The sequence below is a fragment of the Abramis brama genome (assembly GCF_963993115.1).
Source record: "Abramis brama genome assembly, chromosome: 14".
NCBI classification, from domain to species: Eukaryota; Metazoa; Chordata; class Actinopteri; order Cypriniformes; family Leuciscidae; genus Abramis; species Abramis brama.
The window spans coordinates 4,046,761-4,065,195 of NC_139976.1; positions in this window are offsets into that span (position 1 = coordinate 4,046,761).

Genomic DNA, 18,435 nt, shown 5'->3' on the forward strand with positions numbered 1-18,435 from the left:
TGTTCAACACAAGTGAAGCTCTATCGTCAGCAATAAAGAAGAACTTTCAAATTATTATAAATCTAATCAAATACATTTTTAATTTTTTTATAAAATAATGAAGAAATAATTGATAAAACAATGTCTTTAGTATTGTACAACAGTAGACAAAGTTTCCATAGCTTAAGTTTATTTTTTGACATAACATTCAAGCATTTGCATCCATTTGATCAGTTCATGTATTCTCTGGGAATCGAATCCACAACCTAGGGTTGAACGATATGGCCGAAATTCATATCACGATATATATTTCTTAATTTCGATACGATACAATTCTGATATCGATATGAACAAACAATATAAAAGCCTAAAAAAAACTGCCAAGCACGCCCACAACGGATGTCGAGACCTACAAACGTCTGAAAAATGAATTTGCAAAGTCATGAAACCTCCTATAAAACCATATAACATTTTAGAAATAAAAATGGTACAAATAAATTAATGTTCATCTTTTATTTGAGCCTTCATACAGACAAGAAATGTGAAATCACCGTCAAATAAACAAGCATCTCCACTTTATTAATATTAATATATTTAACTCTAAACAATAACATAGGCTGATTATATTATTATTATAGATTGAAACAAAAGTGCTTCAGCCAGGATAAAGAATATTAAAAAAGCTGCCAAAAATAAAAAAAAAGAGACAAGGAGACATATGACTCTCCTCTGTGCGATGACAACTCAAGTTACGGGATGTTTGCAGGAAAGACGGCAAGACACATACTTCCTGATCTTTAAGTCAGTGTGAAGCATGAGCTCAAATGCACAAATATAGTATAGGCAGAGCCCGTCTATTCTCTGGTATAGGCCTATGTCACTCTTCCTGCTTCCGGAACGCGGAGTAGGGATTCAGAACTTCCGGTCAACAGTATTTCTCGATAAGGATTTAGATTATCAGCCATAATGTCTAAACCATCCGAGGTAGACTGACCACGAGCTATGAGGTTGTGAAACGAAGGTTTTTGCTCCTGTAGAAGCTATAAGTTCGTATGAAATCAACCTTGTTTTAAGAAAAACATGTTTTATCCGCTATCTTATGAAAAAAAAAAACTACACTACCCACAATCCTAAGTGTAGCAGCAACGTCTGCTGATTGGTCCAACTCGCTGTTACCATAGAAACGTTTACCTTACTGGCGAACGGCCCGCCGCTGTTGTTGTAGTGTACCGGGTTGCTCTGCGTCAGGACGTAGACAGCCATACCTCAGCTTTCACGCTTTTCCACTTGGGAGTTTTCATTTACCATCCGAACCACATCGTCATATGTGACTTCAGGCAGGTTGCGGAGAGATTTGGTCCAGCAGTATCTATCAGACTCCGCCATTGTAAAAAGCTAACCGGAAGAGCCGTATCCCTACTAAAAGACGTACGTCCGGTCTTCAATTTTTTCGTGACATAGGCCTATATTGTGCAACTTTTCTCATTTGCTCTTATAATGCGGGAAACTCCCGCAAACATACAAGACTTTCGCTCATGTTTCAGGACATTTTACTAAATTGTCACTTGCCTTAATATTGCGCGCTGTGAACTGATCAGTGCACAGAATATGAAGAATAAACGCCTCAGGAGTCAGCTGTCAAAAACGGGCCTAAACCAGCACAAAAACACACTCAAACCGGAACAAAAACACACAAACCAGCACAAAAACACACTCGGCAATCGACAAAAACACAGAAAATAGACATTATTTTTTGTCAACATCGCACAACCCTACTTCAAACTCGTAAAACCGGCAGCAGTGCAACTCATATTAGTCCAGTCATTTTAAGCCAAAATGGGGGTCAACCTTGAACAAATTGCATATGCCGGCATATGAATATTATATATAATTTGTGTCTTTTTCGAAACTTTCCCCTAATGGGATTCTTCGGGACTTTTTTCAAAATCGATCATTTCTTTTAGGAGAGAAAAACTACATTTATCTGCATCTTTTACATTCACAAACAGCTTTATTACACACTGCATGAAAAAGCATAATAGGGGCACTTTAGCTTTACTTATTCCACACAATTTCTCATTGCATGATTTTACTGTTGTGTGTTCAACACAAGTGAAGCTCTATCGTCAGCAATAAAGAAGAACTTTCAAATTATTATAAATCTAATCAAATACATTTTTAATTTTTTTATAAAATAATGAAGAAATAATTGATAAAACAATGTCTTTAGTATTGTACAACAGTAGACAAAGTTTCCATAGCTTAAGTTTAATTTTTCACATAACATTCAAGCATTTGCATCCATTTGATCAGTTCATGTATTCTCTGGGAATCGAATCCACAACTTAGGGCTGAACGATATGGCCGAAGTTCATATCACGATATATATTTCTTAATTTCGATACGATACGATTCTGATATCGATATGAACAAACAATATAAAAGCCTAAAAAAAACTGCCAAGCACGCCCACAACGGATGTCGAGACCTACAAACGTCTGAAAAATGAATTTGCAAAGTCATGAAACCTCCTATAAAACCATATAACATTTTAGAAATAAAAATGGTACAAATAAATTAATGTTCATCTTTTATTTGAGCCTTCATACAGACAAGAAATGTGAAATCACCGTCAAATAAACAAGCATCTCCACTTTATTAATATTAATATCTTTAACTCTAAACAATAACATAGGCTGATTATATTATTCTTATAGATTGAAACAAAAGTGCTTCAGCCAGGATAAAGAATATTAAAAAAGCTGCCAAAAAGAGAAAAAAAGAGACAAGGAGACATATGACTCTCCTCTGTGCGATGACAACTCAAGTTACGGGATGTTTGCAGGAAAGACGGCAAGACACATACTTCCTGATCTTTAAGTCAGTGTGAAGCATGAGCTCAAATGCACAAATATATTTTTAGTGCATGTATAGTAATAGGCCTATGTCACTCTTCCTGCTTCCGGAACGCAGAGTAGGGATTCAGAACTTCCGGTCAACAGTTTCTCGATAAGGATTTAGATTATATCAGCCATAATGTCTAAACCATCCGAGGTAGACTGACCACGAGCTATGAGGTTGTGAAACGAAGGTTTTTGCTCCTGTAGAAGCTCGTATGAAATCAACCTTGTTTTAAGAAAAACATGTTTTATCCGCTATCTTATGAAAAAAAAAAAACTACACTACCCACAATCCTAAGTGTAGCAGCAACGTCTGCTGATTGGTCCAACTCGCTGTTACCATAGAAACGTTTACCTTACTGGCGAACGGCCCGCCGCTGTTGTTGTAGTGTACCGGGTTGCTCTGCGTCAGGACGTAGACAGCCATACCTCAGCTTTCACGCTTTTCCACTTGGGAGTTTTCATTTACCATCCGAACCACATCGTCATATGTGACTTCAGGCAGGTTTCGGAGAGATTTGGTCCAGCAGTATCTATCAGACTCCGCCATTGTAAAAAGCTAACCGGAAGAGCCGTATCCCTACTAAAAGACGTACGTCCGGTCTTCAATTTTTTCGTGACATAGGCCTATATTGTGCAACTTTTCTCATTTGCTCTTATAATGCGGGAAACTCCCGCAAACATACAAGACTTTCGCTCATGTTTCAGGACATTTTACTAAATTGTCACTTGCCTTAATATTGCGCGCTGTGAACTGATCAGTGCACAGAATATGAAGAATAAACGCCTCAGGAGTCAGCTGTCAAAAACGGGCCTAAACCAGCACAAAAACACACTCAAACCGGAACAAAAACACACAAACCAGCACAAAAACACACTCGGCAATCGACAAAAACACAGAAAATAGACATTATTTTTTGTCAACATCGCACAACCCTACTTCAAACTCGTAAAACCGGCAACAGTGCAACTCATATTAGTCCAGTCATTTTAAGCCAAAATGGGGGTCAACCTTGAACAAATTGCAACAGAAGCAAACTCAAATGATTTTGTATCCTCAATATGAAAAAAAAGTCCCGAAGAATCCCATTAGGGGAAAGTTTCGAAAAAGACCCAAATTTTATATGATATTCATATGCCGGCATATGAATATTATATATAATTTGTGTCTTTTTCGAAACTTTCCCCTAATGGGATTCTTCGGGACTTTTTTCAAAATCGATCATTTCTTTTAGGAGAGAAAAACTACATTTATCTGCATCTTTTACATTCACAAACAGCTTTATTACACACTGCATGAAAAAGCATAATAGGGGCACTTTAACTTTACTTATTCCACACAATTTCTCATTGCATGATTTTACTGTTGTGTGTTCAACACAAGTGAAGCTCTATCGTCAGCAATAAAGAAGAACTTTCAAATTATTATAAATCTAATCAAATACATTTTTATTTTTTTTATAAAATAATGAAGAAATAATTGATAAAACAATGTCTTTAGTATTGTACAACAGTAGACAAAGTTTCCATAGCTTAAGTTTAATTTTTCACATAACATTTAAGCATTTGCATCCATTTGATCAGTTCATGTATTCTCTGGGAATCGAATCCACAACTTAGGGCTGAACGATATGGCCGAAATTCATATCACGATATATATTTCTTAATTTCGATACGATACGATTCTGATATCGATATGAACAAACAATATAAAAGCCTAAAAAAAACTGCCAAGCACGCCCACAACGGATGTCGAGACCTACAAACGTCTGAAAAATGAATTTGCAAAGTCATGAAACCTCCTATAAAACCATATAACATTTTAGAAATAAAAATGGTACAAATAAATTAATGTTCATCTTTTATTTGAGCCTTCATACAGACAAGAAATGTGAAATCACCGTCAAATAAACAAGCATCTCCACTTTATTAATATTAATATCTTTAACTCTAAACAATAACATAGGCTGATTATATTATTCTTATAGATTGAAACAAAAGTGCTTCAGCCAGGATAAAGAATATTAAAAAAGCTGCCAAAAATAAAAAAAAAGAGACGAGGAGACATATGACTCTCCTCTGTGCGATGACAACTCAAGTTACGGGATGTTTGCAGGAAAGACGGCAAGACACATACTTCCTGATCTTTAAGTCAGTGTGAAGCATGAGCTCAAATATATTTTTAGTGCATGTATAGTAATAGGCCTATGTCACTCTTCCTGCTTCCGGAACGCAGAGTAGGGATTCAGAACTTCCGGTCAACAGTTTCTCGATAAGGATTTAGATTATATCAGCCATAATGTCTAAACCATCCGAGGTAGACTGACCACGAGCTATGAGGTTGTGAAACGAAGGTTTTTGCTCCTGTAGAAGCTCGTATGAAATCAACCTTGTTTTAAGAAAAACATGTTTTATCCGCGATCTTATGAAAAAAAAAACTACACTTCCCACAATCCTAAGTGTAGCAGCAACGTCTGCTGATTGGTCCAACTCGCTGTTACCATAGAAACGTTTACCTTACTGGCGAACGGCCCGCCGCTGTTGTTGTAGTGTACCGGGTTGCTCTGCGTCAGGACGTAGACAGCCATACCTCAGCTTTCACGCTTTTCCACTTGGGAGTTTTCATTTACCATCCGAACCACATCGTCATATGTGACTTCAGGCAGGTTGCGGAGAGATTTGGTCCAGCAGTATCAGACTCCGCCATTGTAAAAAGCTAACCGGAAGAGCCGTATCCCTACTAAAAGACGTACTTCCGGTCTTCAATTTTTTCGTGACATAGGCCTATATTGTGCAACTTTTCTCATTTGCTCTTATAATGCGGGAAACTCCCGCAAACATACAAGACATTCGCTCATGTTTCAGGACATTTTACTAAATTGTCACTTGCCTTAATATTGCGCGCTGTGAACTGATCAGTGCACAGAATATGAAGAATAAACGCCTCAGGAGTCAGCTGTCAAAAACGGGCCTAAACCAGCACAAAAACACACTCAAACCGGAACAAAAACACACAAACCAGCACAAAAACACAGAAAATAGACATTATTTTTTGTCAACATCGCACAACCCTACTTCAAACTCGTAAAACCGGCAACAGTGCAACTCATATTAGTCCAGTCATTTTAAGCCAAAATGGGGGTCAACCTTGAACAAATTGCATATGCCGGCATATGAATATTATATATAATTTGTGTCTTTTTCGAAACTTTCCCCTAATGGGATTCTTCGGGACTTTTTTCAAAATCGATCATTTCTTTTAGGAGAGAAAAACTACATTTATCTGCATCTTTTACATTCACAAACAGCTTTATTACACACTGCATGAAAAAGCATAATAGGGGCACTTTAGCTTTACTTATTCCACACAATTTCTCATTGCATGATTTTACTGTTGTGTGTTCAACACAAGTGAAGCTCTATCGTCAGCAATAAAGAAGAACTTTCAAATTATTATAAATCTAATCAAATACATTTTTATTTTTTTTATAAAATAATGAAGAAATAATTGATAAAACAATGTCTTTAGTATTGTACAACAGTAGACAAAGTTTCCATAGCTTAAGTTTAATTTTTCACATAACATTCAAGCATTTGCATCCATTTGATCAGTTCATGTATTCTCTGGGAATCGAATCCACAACTTAGGGCTGAACGATATGGCCGAAATTCATATCACGATCTATATTTCTTAATTTCGATACGATACGATTCTGATATCGATATGAACAAACAATATAAAAGCCTAAAAAAAACTGCCAAGCACGCCCACAACGGATGTCGAGACCTACAAACGTCTGAAAAATGAATTTGCAAAGTCATGAAACCTCCTATAAAACCATATAACATTTTAGAAATAAAAATGGTACAAATAAATTAATGTTCATCTTTTATTTGAGCCTTCATACAGACAAGAAATGTGAAATCACCGTCAAATAAACAAGCATCTCCACTTTATTAATATTAATATCTTTAACTCTAAACAATAACATAGGCTGATTATATTATTCTTATAGATTGAAACAAAAGTGCTTCAGCCAGGATAAAGAATATTAAAAAAGCTGCCAAAAAGAGAAAAAAAGAGACGAGGAGACATATGACTCTCCTCTGTGCGATGACAACTCAAGTTACGGGATGTTTGCAGGAAAGACGGCAAGACACATACTTCCTGATCTTTAAGTCAGTGTGAAGCATGAGCTCAAATATATTTTTAGTGCATGTATAGTAATAGGCCTATGTCACTCTTCCTGCTTCCGGAACGCGGAGTAGGGATTCAGAACTTCCGGTCAACAGTTTCTCGATAAGGATTTAGATTATATCAGCCATAATGTCTAAACCATCCGAGGTAGACTGACCACGAGCTATGAGGTTGTGAAACGAAGGTTTTTGCTCCTGTAGAAGCTCGTATGAAATCAACCTTGTTTTAAGAAAAACATGTTTTATCCGCGATCTTATGAAAAAAAAAACTACACTTCCCACAATCCTAAGTGTAGCAGCAACGTCTGCTGATTGGTCCAACTCGCTGTTACCATAGAAACGTTTACCTTACTGGCGAACGGCCCGCCGCTGTTGTTGTAGTGTACCGGGTTGCTCTGCGTCAGGACGTAGACAGCCATACCTCAGCTTTCACGCTTTTCCACTTGGGAGTTTTCATTTACCATCCGAACCACATCGTCATATGTGACTTCAGGCAGGTTGCGGAGAGATTTGGTCCAGCAGTATCAGACTCCGCCATTGTAAAAAGCTAACCGGAAGAGCCGTATCCCTACTAAAAGACGTACTTCCGGTCTTCAATTTTTTCGTGACATAGGCCTATATTGTGCAACTTTTCTCATTTGCTCTTATAATGCGGGAAACTCCCGCAAACATACAAGACATTCGCTCATGTTTCAGGACATTTTACTAAATTGTCACTTGCCTTAATATTGCGCGCTGTGAACTGATCAGTGCACAGAATATGAAGAATAAACGCCTCAGGAGTCAGCTGTCAAAAACGGGCCTAAACCAGCACAAAAACACACTCAAACCGGAACAAAAACACACAAACCAGCACAAAAACACACTCGGCAATCGACAAAAACACAGAAAATAGACATTATTTTTTGTCAACATCGCACAACCCTACTTCAAACTCGTAAAACCGGCAACAGTGCAACTCATATTAGTCCAGTCATTTTAAGCCAAAATGGGGGTCAACCTTGAACAAATTGCATATGCCGGCATATGAATATTATATATAATTTGTGTCTTTTTCGAAACTTTCCCCTAATGGGATTCTTCGGGACTTTTTTCAAAATCGATCATTTCTTTTAGGAGAGAAAAACTACATTTATCTGCATCTTTTACATTCACAAACAGCTTTATTACACACTGCATGAAAAAGCATAATAGGGGCACTTTAGCTTTACTTATTCCACACAATTTCTCATTGCATGATTTTACTGTTGTGTGTTCAACACAAGTGAAGCTCTATCGTCAGCAATAAAGAAGAACTTTCAAATTATTATAAATCTAATCAAATACATTTTTTTTTTTTTTATAAAATAATGAAGAAATAATTGATAAAACAATGTCTTTAGTATTGTACAACAGTAGACAAAGTTTCCATAGCTTAAGTTTATTTTTTCACATAACATTCAAGCATTTGCATCCATTTGATCAGTTCATGTATTCTCTGGGAATCGAATCCACAACTTAGGGCTGAACGATATGGCCGAAATTCATATCACGATCTATATTTCTTAATTTCGATACGATACGATTCTGATATCGATATGAACAAACAATATAAAAGCCTAAAAAAAACTGCCAAGCACGCCCACAACGGATGTCGAGACCTACAAACGTCTGAAAAATGAATTTGCCAAGTCATGAAACCTCCTATAAAACCATATAACATTTTAGAAATAAAAATGGTACAAATAAATTAATGTTCATCTTTTATTTGAGCCTTCATACAGACAAGAAATGTGAAATCACCGTCAAATAAACAAGCATCTCCACTTTATTAATATTAATATCTTTAACTCTAAACAATAACATAGGCTGATTATATTATTCTTATAGATTGAAACAAAAGTGCTTCAGCCAGGATAAAGAATATTAAAAAAGCTGCCAAAAATAAAAAAAAAGAGACAAGGAGACATATGACTCTCCTCTGTGCGATGACAACTCAAGTTACGGGATGTTTGCAGGAAAGACGGCAAGACACATACTTCCTGATCTTTAAGTCAGTGTGAAGCATGAGCTCAAATGCACAAATATATTTTTAGTGCATGTATAGTAATAGGCCTATGTCACTCTTCCTGCTTCCGGAACGCAGAGTAGGGATTCAGAACTTCCGGTCAACATTTTCTCGATAAGGATTTAGATTATATCAGCCATAATGTCTAAACCATCCGAGGTAGACTGACCACGAGCTATGAGGTTGTGAAACGAAGGTTTTTGCTCCTGTAGAAGCTCGTATGAAATCAACCTTGTTTTAAGAAAAACATGTTTTATCCGCGATCTTATGAAAAAAAAAACTACACTTCCCACAATCCTAAGTGTAGCAGCAACGTCTGCTGATTGGTCCAACTCGCTGTTACCATAGAAACGTTTACCTTACTGGCGAACGGCCCGCCGCTGTTGTTGTAGTGTACCGGGTTGCTCTGCGTCAGGACGTAGACAGCCATACCTCAGCTTTCACGCTTTTCCACTTGGGAGTTTTCATTTACCATCCGAACCACATCGTCATATGTGACTTCAGGCAGGTTGCGGAGAGATTTGGTCCAGCAGTATCAGACTCCGCCATTGTAAAAAGCTAACCGGAAGAGCCGTATCCCTACTAAAAGACGTACTTCCGGTCTTCAATTTTTTCGTGACATAGGCCTTTATTGTGCAACTTTTCTCATTTGCTCTTATAATGCGGGAAACTCCCGCAAACATACAAGACTTTCGCTCATGTTTCAGGACATTTTACTAAATTGTCACTTGCCTTAATATTGCGCGCTGTGAACTGATCAGTGCACAGAATATGAAGAATAAACGCCTCAGGAGTCAGCTGTCAAAAACGGGCCTAAACCAGCACAAAAACACACTCAAACCGGAACAAAAACACACAAACCAGCACAAAAACACACTCGGCAATCGACAAAAACACAGAAAATAGACATTATTTTTTGTCAACATCGCACAACCCTACTTCAAACTCGTAAAACCGGCAACAGTGCAACTCATATTAGTCCAGTCATTTTAAGCCAAAATGGGGGTCAACCTTGAACAAATTGCAACAGAAGCAAACTCAAATGATTTTGTATCCTCAATATGAAAAAAAAGTCCCGAAGAATCCCATTAGGGGAAAGTTTCGAAAAAGACCCAAATTATATATAATATTCATATGCCGGCATATGAATATTATATATAATTTGTGTCTTTTTCGAAACTAAGATAAAATTAATTGTTTGATTTTGGTGTACCATTTGGCTTTTTTGTGTGTGCTTCCCTTGCTATGATACACATTTCTGATGGGATTGCCATGCTTTAAGTGTATGTTTACATTTTTAATCATGTAATACTAACAGTCTCAAAGATGACATTACTCAGTTCATGTTGTGTGAATGTTAAAATGGCAAACGTTTTTACAATTTAAATCAATTTTTAAGATTGTTTAAAGGAATGGTAAAAAAATTATATATATATACTGCTTTTTAAGGACTTTTCATTGAATAATTTCTTCTTCCCCCCCTTCAGATTCGCCATGGATCCAGATGATTACTGGCAATTTGGTGGAGGATTATTCTTTAGCTGCTACATTGCATTATCACTTGCACTATTTAATAAGTTACTTTTAATTAGTACAATGTATGGTTAGGATTCTGAATTAAAACAGTGTAATGTTTCTCCACAAATATTATCAGAAATATACAGAAATATATAATTGTTGAAACAATATAAACCTGCATTGAAAGATATAAAGAACAACAGACCTCAACCCTCTCAGCTCAACACCACAATTTGTTGATTTCTTCATCTGTTTTAAGGATGAAATCATGACCTTATGATTATAGTAACCATAACTGACACATGGGAGTAATATTACATTTTTTACAATTCCACCTTGGGGCTCTGAAGAATTTCTTGTGTAAATGTACATCTGAATACATAAAATATGTGTTTTAGAATGGATAGTGTTGCATGCTTTGTTTTCTACCCGACAAATTGAACTGTAAAGTGAAAATCTTGTACATGATTTATTTTGTATTCAGTGTTTTCAGTTTTCAGTGTTTTTGCTTTTTTTTATAGGATAGTAGCAGACAGCGGGCAAGAAGTGAAGAGGAAGTGATGGCATTGGAATGGACCTGGAGCTGGGACTCTGTCGGAGCACTGCACAAGGCTGTCACAAGGAAGGTTATGTCCTCCATATGCGTTGTAAACTTAAGTGGGGTTAAAAAAAGATTAAACTCTTAGTTGTGCATTCACTGTTTAATTTCCACTACTGCCCAATTAGTTGTTAATTTGCAGTTGCTGTGTTTTTTCAGGACACTGTTATGTACATGTATTTTATCCTGTGTCCTTCAAAGATCTTGCACTTTGTGTGTGTGTTTAAATAAATGTTTATTTTGTATTGAACCACATAAATTGGCATCCATTTTATGAGGGTAAACTTTAACACATTTTTATTCTTATGTCGGCTGACATTTTCAGGAATACATAGTCATGGAAATGTGCCGAAAAGTCATGGAAAAGTATTGGTTAAAATGTGTATGAACCCTGACGTGCTGAAAGTCCCAGGGACTTTGCAGACCTGTTACTCTCCTGGAAGCATTTTCCAAATGTCTGTGTTTATGATTTCACAAGAGGTTTGGCGACACACACCAATTTGCTGGTTCCTCATTTACTGCCTTTCCAGCCTTTTGAGGGCAGACTGTCTGAGCCCACAGAAGAGAATGTGAAGGGGCTGCCAGGGATGGAAAATTGCTGGTATCACTTAGCCTAGAAATCTAGACGCACCCTAGCGGCAGCAAAATGTATTTTGCTTCCAGGGCAGTCTAGCAACTCTCCATTGACTTTCAAGCTACAAAAACCTAAATTGGGTCAGGCCAATCACGTCGTGTATAGAGTAGGCGGGGTGGGCTTAACATAATGACGACAGAGTTGCGACGGTTACCTGCCACTTGAAAACAAAGAATGACGGCGGCTGGAGAACAGTGTTTCGAATCGGCTTTGTCTGCGACTCTGGAGGACTTGGAGTTAAATTTTTCTTTGAGAAAAGAGCAAAGAACGGCACTTAAGTCATTCTTAAAAAAAGGAAGATGTGTTCGTTGTTTTGCCGGCCAGATATGGCAAAAGTTGAATCTATCAACTAGCTCCGCTGTTGGGAAACCGCTCTGGTTGGTTGAAGCGCTGTCCTATTGCGTGCAGAGGGAATATGAACGTTTATCCCGCCCCTCAGACTGAGCTCTGTCAATGGTGAGTTGCCAGACCTAACATCTTGATGTAGGTCTGGCTTGCCAGGCTAGGTATCACTGCTATGGCTACATGAAAGTGTGCACTGTGGGGAGGATAATGCTCATCCGGTCACTGGATCATCTGAGCACAATGTCTTATATGACTGCTTCCATGAGCAGAACGCCACAGATCCAAAGGACATACTACGCAGGATCCAACTTGTCCCTGAGCTGAAAGGGTGGTTGAATAGCCAAGTTGCTGAGCAGTTCTTTGCCAAAATTCGTAAAAGCAACTACTTCTTCAATAACATGATTCCATCAACCCATGCATTTCTTATGAGAAGTGTTATCCATCGTCATAACACCTCCACAAATAGAGGACTTGTGGAGAGGCAGTTAAACTCTGGATGTCGGCTTGAACTTCTAAACACCATCACCTTGGGACAAGCTGTCATAGCTGATGCATCAAAACGACAAAGCACATCTGTGGTGGCTCAGGCATCTTCAGCAACAAGTAAATTGCTTTAACATTAATGATCATACAAAGTCATTCATAGGGGTGTAACAACACCCTCATGTCACGATTCGATACATATCACAATACTGAACTCACGATATGATATTATTGCGATACTCCAAGACATATGATAAAAGGTTAACAAAAAATGTACTGTTTATTAAACTGATAAATTTGATATTACATAGTGTATAAATGAATATTCTTGGACTTGGTGCTGGAAACCCAAACCACAGGACAATAGAGACACCAAAATAAAAATATTCATGATTCTGAAGCTGAAAATACAGTTATTTTAGATGAATATGTTTCTCTGTCACTGACTAGATACATTTAAAATAATGTAGGCCACTTTTTTACACAGATATTCCCCTATTGCATTATTATACATTATATTGAACATATAATATTTTAATGTAGTACTGACACTAAAACTCTGAAAACTTGAATTTTTTCTCACATAGTAATTTTTATTTTGGGTGAATTATTCACGATACATACTGTCACTATTCACGATACATGTTGCATTTTTGTATTGCGATATATTGTGACACGATATATTGTTACACCCCTAGTCATTCATGTAATTAATCTTGACCCATGTGACGGAATTGTTTGTTTTGTCTAAAAGTTAAAAACTTCACTGAAATGCATATTCTAGTCATTTAATTGGTTCATAACATCAAATGTTGTTGTACTCAAAACCTCACTCCAGCCGAGCCAAGGTCAACTGAAAGCATAGCTGCACAACCACCCTTTGATGAAGCACCAACACAAAGTGAGCACTATGAATATGAGTTGAAACAATAACTAATGCCTACTAACTGGGAGGAGTTGGGGAAATGTTGGGGATAGGTGAATGCTACTGTCAGATCAAATGCAGTGAGATTAATGTATATTAGCATTAATAAGACTAACTGTTTCATTTTTCTTGTAGATGTTGGCCCTTTGCACCATTGTGGGCAGCATTGTGCAACACTTACTGCCATCAGCAACCTCAGGCCCTGCAGAACAATGTGGGCAGCTGGAGGAGATCATCCCCTCCAGGAACAGCTGGTACATAAATGCATAGCTTATTTGACAATTTAATTTCTTCTTCTTCCATTGAAGTAATTAAAGGATTTTGTTGATTGTATTATTATTATTTAATGCTACTTTTAATTTGTCTTACTTGTAGGTCAGCTATGTTCTGGATGAGGGTAGGCCTGCCAATGAAATTATGATTAAGGATGGCCCTACATGTTTGACCAGGGAGAACCTGTTATCTTTAGGTCTAAACAGGGAAATTGACTCAATGGTGGGTGAAAGACTTTGTTGGAATGTTAAAGTACTCAATATGTTTTAATTATTGAATTGTAAATACAGTAAAAAAACATTAAATCATATGAACAGGTGGGAAATGCTTGTCTGAGGCTTGTTAAGGAGATAGTCGAGTTACAGGTATGTATACACATGTATAAACGTATATATTTTGGAGAGACCTATGTGAGCTCTGTGTAGTACAACAAAGTCAGCTGTCTTTCTGTAGGGGGAAAATGTCTTTATTATGGACCTCCACATCCCCCCAACATGGCTCCCACCCTTGAGTTGTGACCCTCTAGGCAGTCTTCCTGTAAGTACCTACCCATTGGTACAGCCAACCCTCTACGCACACCTTGGCAATAGAATCGCCATTGGCTAGTAATTTTAATTTGTAATTTTCTAATTGTCGCCCAGACTGAAATATACTTGCATATGCGAGTGATTTGCTCGCATTGTAGAGGGTTGACAGCAATAATTAAACTGATTTGAATTAACAGCATAACTTGCTTTCTTTTAAGGTCGACTCCACCGAGAAAGATGCACTTATATTCCCGCTGTGGACACAAGGCCATTTTTTGCTGTGTGTAAGTAATGCATGCTTTCAAAGAAAGTTTGTCGGACTTCCGGTTTCGACATGAGAGAGTAGTACACGCTTCACGACGACTCCGTATATTTTTTTATATAACTTCGTCAGAACATCTTTTTAGTACTTGTTAACACTAATAAAATTACAGTCCCGCACCCTGCAAACTACTAGCCGACTTTAGGATTCAGTTTGTTCAGTTTTCTAAACATGCCGGGCAAATCTCGAAAAGCTCCAGACCAGGCCTCGACATCCTCCGACGCCAATGCGGAGGAAACGCCTGAGAAAGTCACTCCAGAGTCCGATAATTCAGCTATCCTCAATGCGATCTCCTCTCTTCGCGCAGAACTTCTTTTAATCAAATCTGACATTGGGGAAATTATTGACTCAAAAATCGAGCAGCTCGCTGTCAATATCCGAGGGGAATTATCAACATTCAAAAACGGGGCCAACGCGGCAATTTCGGAGATTAAAGTTACGGTGGACGATCATGCCGCGAAATTAACGAGCCTGGAAAATCATGCTTCCACCTCCTCTGACACGATGGTTAAGATGGAACAAGATTTGGGAAAGCTAAAGCTTACAGTGGAGCAACTCACAGAAAAATGCACAGACCTCGAGAGTCGCAGCAGAAGACAAAACATCCGCATATTGAACGTTAAAGAGGGTGCTGAATCCTGAGTTAAACCTAGAGATTTCGTTGCCCAACTCCTTGTCACTAGACAAACCTCCGCACGTGGACCGCGCCCACCGAGCTCTACGTGCCCGTCCTGGAAGTGATGAACCACCACGGGCCTTCATTTTGCGTTTGCATTACGTCCATGAGATGGAAGAAATAATGCAAAAAGCTGCCAGGATGCAACAGATTTTCTTTAAAGGCCAAAGAGTTAACATTTACCCGGACTATCCGCCTGCTGTGGTAAAGCGCCGCGCACTCTTCAAACGTGCGAGTGAGTTGTTGAAGGATAAGCCCGGTGTTAAGTACGGACTGCAATATCCAGCGAAACTGAGAGTCTCACATAACGGTAAAGAGTATTTCTTCACCGATCCGGACAAAGCGGTCAAGTTTGCTGAACGTAACTTTGAAACTCCAGGACCAGTCTAAGGGATGCTGGTGGTCAAGTAAGATCAACATAACGTAACTGACGAAAACGTATTGACTGTTTACATGATGTTTCTAAAACTCATGTCGTGTTATTTACATTGAGATGTTCTCCCCTAACTCTTAATTACGGAGTTGTGCTCATACGATTTTTTTTGAGAGGCGGTATTAACATTAAGTGACATGGCATCTGACGCACAGAAGCCAATGGCACATGTCACTATGCGTATTGGCACATCCGGTGGCACATCCGGTCTTCATTGGCATGTGCCAGCTGGATAGTGGCATGTGTCACTGACATTATTGGCATGTGCCAGTGGTGGATAGTGGCATGTGTCACTGACATCGCGACACACTGACACTGACATGACACCTGACTGACACCGAGTCGCGGAACATGTCACCGTGTTGCGACACTTCCAGTAGTGACTGACAGATTAATCGAACACCTAGTACTGACATAATTGTGGCACAAAATCCTAAATAAATAGCCTAATTTTGTGATATTTAAAATATCAATTAAACGAATTAAAGTGCATTAATATTTTTTCAAACGTGTTATTTGTGTCACGTCTGTATTTGATTGGTATGTGCCACTAAATGTTTTGTAATACCAGAGCTACTTTATGTTGTTTATCTCGCAAAGTCACAAACTGCCCATTCTAGGAAAGACGCGAAATAAATCTATCATGGGTCACTACGAATAACGTATTAACAGTCGCGTCCATAAACCTTTATTTTTGCGTGATGCTGCACAGACGCACGCCAGTAGGTGTCAGTATAAGTGAGTGTAACACTGGCCAGCGCAAGATTCTCATCTGTGGCTTTAATATTTCAAAAATAATTTGATCGAATTATGTATGTTGTAGGCTACACATTAACTTAGCGATGTTATAAATCATTTTTTGACAGCATAAAGCAAATTGTTATGCAAGTGGCATATGACGCAATCCATTTGGCACATCTCACGTTTTAGTGACACATGCCAATATCCACTAGTACATGCCAGTTGGCCTGTGTCACTAAAACTGACATGTCTCTTTATGTTGTGGCACCTCCAGTAGTGACACCTGCAGCTGTCTGCCGGAGTATAATGTAGATTATGTAACATATAATGCACATAGTTAATTTGTACAACCAATAAAATATTTTATTTATTGAATAATTCCATACAATTATTTTTGAAATATTAAAGGTACTGAGGAAGGTCCTGCGCGACCGAACGTTTGTTGAATTTTTAAAATGCACTGAGCACTTTTTTGCACTTGTATAAATAAAGAATATTGCTAGTAGCTCGGTATACTCCTTTTCAGATACATAGCCTAACAAACAAATGATTTTTAATAATTAATTTTTTTACACTTTTTGGAAGGACTTGAAATATTAAAGCCACAGATGAGAATCTTGCGCTGGCCAGTGTTACACTCACTTATACTGACACCTACTGGCGTGCGTCTGTGCAGCATCACGCAAAAATAAAGGTTTATGAACGCGACTGTTAATACGTTATTCGTAGTGACCCATGATAGATTTATTTCGTGTCTTTCCTAGAATGGGCAGTTTGTGACTTTGCGAGATAAACAACATAAAGTAGCTCTGGTATTACAAAACATTTAGTGGCACATACCAATCAAATACAGACGTGACACAAATAACACGTTTGAAAAAATATTAATGCACTTTAAATTCGTTTAATTGATATTTTAAATATCACAAAATCAGGCTATTTATTTAGGATTTTGTGCCACAATTATGTCAGTACTAGGTGTTCGATTAATCTGTCAGTCACTACTGGAAGTGTCGCAACACGGTGACATGTTCCGCGACTCGGTGTCAGTCAGGTGTCATGTCAGTGTCAGTGTGTCGCGATGTCAGTGACACATGCCACTATCCACCACTGGCACATGCCAATAATGTCAGTGACACATGCCACTATCCACTGGCACATGCCAATGAAGACCGGATGTGCCACCGGATGTGCCAATACGCATAGTGACATGTGCCATTGGCTTCTGTGCGTCAGATGCCATGTCACTTAATGTTAAAACTGCTGCTGTTTTTTTTGTGTGTGTTTGGAAGTTTAAGGTTTGATACCATTTTGAAGGTATTTGTTAGGTTTTATTTGACTATTTCGGTTATATACTTTGTCATTATATTCAATTTGTTTTGTAATTTCGTGTCGCGCCGCGAGTTCTGTAGTCGGTCAGATGACGGGATTCATGTTTGAGTTTTGGGTGGGCCTGTTTAAAAAGGTGCAAGGTACGAAACAAGCAGTGATGATGACTAGCCTGATTTTCAATCACATAAAGAATAATGACAACTCAAAGTAACAGAAAGGGTCTCAAATTTACATCGTGGAATGTAAAAGGATTAAACCATCCGGTTAAGAGAAGCAAGATATTATCACATCTAAAATCTCTCTCCTCAGACATAATCTTTTTGCAGGAAACTCATCTCAAAGTGGACTCTAAAGACAAATTAAAATCCGGATGGATAGGACAGATCTATCAATCTAATTTTTTACATAAATCTAGGGGGGTAGCTATCTTATTACGAAAGGGGGTCCCATTTAAACAAAAAGCCCTGCGTACTGATCGGGATGGCCGTTATGTTATTCTATCTGG